The sequence below is a fragment of the Molothrus ater genome, chromosome W, assembly GCF_012460135.2.
Source record: "Molothrus ater isolate BHLD 08-10-18 breed brown headed cowbird chromosome W, BPBGC_Mater_1.1, whole genome shotgun sequence".
Taxonomy (NCBI): Eukaryota; Metazoa; Chordata; class Aves; order Passeriformes; family Icteridae; genus Molothrus; species Molothrus ater.
Genome location: NC_050510.2, coordinates 3,938,434 through 3,944,145, shown reverse-complemented (window position 1 = coordinate 3,944,145; position 5,712 = coordinate 3,938,434). Strand labels below are relative to the sequence as shown.

Below are 5,712 nucleotides of genomic sequence, written 5' to 3'. Positions count from 1 at the left end.
AAGCCAAAGCGCAGCCTCACTGCGGGAACGGCAGCAAAACCAGTGGGGGGGGGGGGGGTCGCAGACAAGATCGCGGGGCCCGAGGGGGAGGGGGATCTGCCCTTTGGCGACTGGCACAGCCGCGCGGCGGAAGCACCAGACAGCCAGAGGCAGCCTGGGGCGGCAGAGGGGACAGCCGGGGGAGCCGCGGGGGCGGCGGGAGGCACAGAAGCTGCGGCGGCGAGCGCATGCGTGGTACTGGTGGTAGCGGCGGTTTCAGGCAGGGCGGTGTGAAAGACGCATGCGAAGGGGAAAACCCGCACGACTGCGATGGCAGGCGATCAGCAGCCACCCAGGAAAAGCTCACGGGTCACGGCAGATGCATCAGGAGGGACTAAGCCAGCCGGGACAGCTGCAGAGTCCACGGGGGCTACCGCGGCGAAACGCGGCAAGTGCCCGATGATGACGCGAAACCCGGAAGTCGGAGCGAGGAGGGTTTTTTCCCATTTCGCGGACACGTCTCAAGCATCGACCGAGTGGGGACCGCGCGCGTTGGTTGTGGGTGTTGACACGGGGTCAGAAGATGAGCGTCCCAATGGGGATCAGGGCAGGGCGGAAACATCAGAGCCGGAATGGGATCTGAGCAGTGAGGGTGTCGATCTGGGAGATGAGGGCATTCCTGAGATCGCGCCTGCGCTGAAGCGAGCTCAGAGGAGGCGCGGTCGGGGCGGGGGCATCCGCACTCCTGTGATGACACAGGCAGAGACAGGGCATGGTCAGGGTGCAGAGGTTTCCCGAGGTACCACCCCTTCTCCGGTCCCATGGCAGCGGGCACGCAGCCAGCCCCAGCGGCCAGCCCAAAACCAAGCTCAGCAAACCGCATAGTTTCAGCCTAATCAAAATCTCAGATGGGAGAGTTGTCACAAATAAAGCAGATATTATGTGAGGCAGTCAACGACCCATCAGAGACACAGATAAGAGACTATAGCGAGAAAGTGCAAGTGTTACAACTGCTCGCCATGACAGATTCAACTGGGCATGCGACAGCGTCACCTTGTGGTGGGATCATCACATTGCAAGTTTTGCCAGACCCAGGTGATTGGACCCCAGTGCCACCTAGTGGCAGGACTGTAACGTTGCAACATTTTTTTCCAGTTTCATATAAAAAGGCTAGGTCAAAGAAGACAGCTCCGACACAGTGAGCGGAGCCTCCATCAACTCCAGAACATCATGGGGTTCATGATACTCCTACTGAAGTGCAGCAACAGGATGATACAGTACGTATTACTGCTTCAGAGGGTGTTCCAGCCTGGATGCTCTCAACATCGGTAACTACTGGCTCATCTGGCCAGGGGCCAACAGTTGCAATACCGAAGAGTGCGGCCAAAGTTCTTTTACAGTATTTGGATAAAGGTTTGGAAACCACAGCACAGGACTTTCAAATCCCTGTTCCTAATCTAGGGTCAAGGGCCAAGGCTACAGCCCGGCAGGGAATGCGGATTCCAACTACGCCAGTGAGTTCCACGATGGGAGAGGCTGCAGCATGGCAGCAACCCCCACAGATGACTCCACTTTACATGCAAGTACCAATGGAAACACAGGTACCCAAAGCACAAACAATTCCAGCTATAGATTAGGCAAACATTAAAAAAGAATTAGCAAAAGAAAAAGACCTATTACGGCGCTCAGGAGACATTGTGATGCCTGTGAATTACGATGCACAGGGCCAGAACCCAAGATGGGAGAGGTTAGATCACAAAGTGGTCAAAGATCTAGCCAAGGCCATCAGAGACAATGGACTGGGTTCTTCATATTTTAAGCAGCTTTTGAGGGGCACTTTCAAAATATATTATTTAACACCTTATGATCTTAGATGTCTTGTGTCGATGATTCTTACAGACACACAGGTCCTCGTGTGGGACATGAGATGGAGAAGAGCTCTTGGTGAGCTGAAAGCCAGATACCAGGGCAGACCAAATGCAAACCTCACCTTGGCACAGTTGGCAGGTGATCCTCCAGAGGACAGCCTGGTGCAGCAAGCGGAGAGGCTTCCACGAGAGGTGCTGAGCGACATCAAGGAAGCAGCACAGAGGGCAATCCTACAAATCGCACCAGCAGGAGTCCAAGACACCATTTACACAGATGTCAGGCAAGGTCCTGAACCTTTCTCTTCATTCACATATCGTCTCACGCAAGCAGTGAATTGACAGGTGATTGATTAGGGAGCGAAACCACACATCATCAAGAGCCTTGCCTTTGCCAATGCCAACCAGGACTGCAGGTGAGTCATCAATGTGATGCCAAATCAACCCTCTCTGGCAGAGATGGTGGAGGTGTTAGCGTTCAGAAACACATAATCACATAAGCAATTATATGCAGGTGCTTTTATTAAGAGCTCTGGGTGTCAGGAGTATTCAACTCAAATCTGACTCCGACCATACATTCGAGATGATCACGTTTTTATACTCTATCATTATATAACTTTCATGTTAATTATTAAACTTATATTGTTCTATTGTATACATAGATTTCAGCCAAGCATAGCCCCCCTTAAATTTCTAACATAGTTTCTCATGATTCTTCTTATGATTATATAATAATTATATTTAATTACTAAACAATCATCACATCTAACAATTATATCATTTATCATACTGCTTATGCAGGTGCAGTGATCTGGGAAAACACAAAGCCTAACATTTTCAGAGTCTATCTTTAACATTTTCCAGAGCTCCACTATCAGAGGCGTGCAGCAAGGTGGAAACACCTCAGCATGTTGCATCCATCATGGAGGAATGGTTAGAAGTACGACTGGAAGGACGGTTGGAAGAACGGATAGAGAAAATGTTCCAAGAGCAAAATGAAAAGCTCAAAAAGGTTTTTGCGAACTTTGAAAAGAACAGTAATTCTCCTGGAGGACAATGCTACAAATGTGGGGTCATCAGCTGATTCTCCAATGGTTCAGAGTTTTAGGGATTGTTGGTATTGAGTTTGTAACCTTTGTTATTTTTGTTTTTTTATAAGCAATACTAATAAATAATGATTGTTGTTAATGCTATATGAATACTTTAAAAAAGTTGTCTTAACCCTTTCAAACACTTCCTGTTGATAAGTTGATTATATAATGAGAATTCTCAGAAATTTTGATAAGAATTATTATCAAGATATTGTTGTAGTATTTGTATCCAGCTTTTGTGTATTTTGCTATCTCTGTGTGATCATCTACAAGACATGTGTCCCTTCAAAATCTTGTCTTTTTATTTCTTAACTACTCATATGTTTTTGGATTTCTTTTAAAACCAGATTGCCAGTTTCATGGTTTTCTTCAGTTATTATTACAGAAGTACTCAAGCAGAGAGGTCAAAAAGTTTGCTGTGTTTGAAGAATCTCTATCCTGAAAGAAGTTTCGGAGGGATTCGATTATTTGATGGTTTGATTGGTTTTTAACCCTAAGGTTTCTTATTCATAACTGTTATTTTTAAGAGTCTTGTTTCAAAATGTGTAAATGATATCCATCATTTAGAGTTCGGGCTCTGGCCAAGCCCTAGCTCTACTTGAATGGAGTGATTGAAAATCAGCCCAGATGTTTTCTGCATCAAAGAGTATTCAAGTCCTTTTGACTTGGCGATTTGACCATATATGACAGCTGAGCCTGTTTTCAGAGAGAGTTTGGAGAAACATGAATCCGGACATGAATTCTCCAATTTTCTGTTGTTTTAAGGTTTATCAGCTGTCGCAGACTCTGGGATGACAGTTCTGTGTTGTAGTGCTTGGTAATTGTATGATTTCAGATGTGTTTTTGATTATGTGTATTATCTAATTGATTCCTAATTGCTGTTATCTTACATTTCTCTATGCAATCTTGCATAGAGACTGAAACAGAACTGATCAATGTTTTATTTTCACAGCAGGACCCATTCTTCACCTCTGGGATTTTGAGAAAATCCTTCAGTCCCTGCGGGGACGTGGATTTGTTTGTGTTTTATCAGGTGCAAAAGTCCAGGTGGATTTCAGTGAAGAATGTGAAACTCCATCAAGTGCAAGAGAACGCTGGCCAGAAAACGCTGACCATTCTACAAGCAGAAAAGAAGACGCACAGACATGGACTGTGCTGAGATTCCAACCCTTGTGCTTCGCCCACAGAAGATTGTGAACTTTGGGTTTCTTCATGGGTGTGGGAATCAGTGATGTTGTAGAACTTTTGTTAGATGATAGCTTGTTATATTTTAATAGGGCTTGTAGTTCTTCTGCTCATTTTGCTATGCATTTTTCAGTGCATGCGGCGGGCCATGAACAAAGCTGCAAAAGAGGTGTTTCTGCTGCAAACAGAAGGGGGAAATGTCGGAACCCAGGACATCCCTCTGGCTGTCCTGGACTGCCAAGACCCCTGCCAGGGGGCTCAGAGACCCTGGCACAGAGCCCAAGACGCCTGTAGTTTTGATTATGACCCGTGGAGCAAGTTACCAACCTTATATGAAGATCTGCAAACCACAACAGTTTAAGTAGAATTTATCACAGAGTGAAAAATAGATTTTTGGGGTTTTCTAGAATGGGGGTTCAGGGGGCAAGATGGAGGAATCTGGGCGTGTCCAGCCTTTCTCCTTCTTCTTCTTGGCCTCCATCTTTTGGTGTGATGTTGGCACTTACAGATTTGTTTAGAGTGGAAGCTCACTGTCTAACATAGGTGATAGGTATTGGAAAGTAATTGTAAATATTGTACACGTAGTTTTTAGTATAAAAAGATAACACCACTCTGGGGGCTGGCAGAGTGCCTCTTACTGTCTTGCTGAGTGGACGTCGGCCGGACAGGAGAAAAAATTTTATAGATAAGATACAATAAACAACCTTGAGTCTGAGAACTGAAGAGCTCTGACTCCTTCTTCGAGCGCTGGGCTGGGAAAAGAGCCTTTCTAACGTATCTCGGGTGTAGAGAGCTTTTTGGATAATTGGTTAGCTGAGAAAGGACATTTCGATGTGATACCGATGGATAAGGATAGGGGAAACAAGCTGGGGATTATGTAACCGGTGTCCAATCACTGACAAAGGTCATAGCGACCTTCGCTGAAACGGGAAGACGGGGGAGAAAATCGCTTGCCAGAAAATGTAGATATCCTAGGTAGAGAAGCTAGAAGAATGCAAACATAGAAACAAAATAATCATTAGAAAATAGAAGTAGGTGTGGTTGATCTAAGTGTGCTTTAACCAATAATGAGCTCAGCTTTTGCAATATGTATAAGCTTCATTAACACCAATATAAATATGTGTGAGTTTTCAATAAACTTGGGGATTTGTCATCCACGCATATGGTGTGTTGCAATTCCTCCGCCGATTCCGACAAATGGTGACCCCGGACGTTCTTCTTCGTCGGTAGCCACGGTCGAGCGGCGTACAGGGTTCGGGTCCTATCGCAGCTGAGGACGGCAAAAGCACCGCTGAAAAGAGGGAAAGTGTGGGCCCCGGGTGACCTCAAAGGAGAGCCCAGCCGATACGTGCTGCCAGAAGCCTGAAAGAGCTGCAAGAAGCGCGCTGTTATCTTCAACATGGATAAAGAAAGGCAAGCAGCATATGATTTATTTCCTAGCTTTTTATAAAAGCGTAAGGTTAAGGGTATAGATTTGCAGAAAGAGCTTCATGGGTTGTTAGCTCATGAGTATGCACAAAGACTGTTTTAAAATCCTCGCACAGTGCATAGGTTATCAGACTGCCGTATATTTAGGAATAAGTTGTGGCAGG

The 5,712-nt window shown here is 45.9% G+C and overlaps 1 long non-coding RNA gene across 1 annotated transcript; it reads left to right on the top strand.

Annotated features, from left to right (window-relative positions):
- The first annotated feature begins 253 nt into the window (after positions 1-253).
- LOC129047001 (uncharacterized) lies at positions 254-5,281 on the top strand. Its single transcript, XR_008508926.1, has 2 exons — positions 254-2,260; positions 2,709-5,281. It is a non-coding gene; the product is annotated as an uncharacterized LOC129047001 (long non-coding RNA).
- The last annotated feature ends 431 nt before the right edge of the window (positions 5,282-5,712 follow it).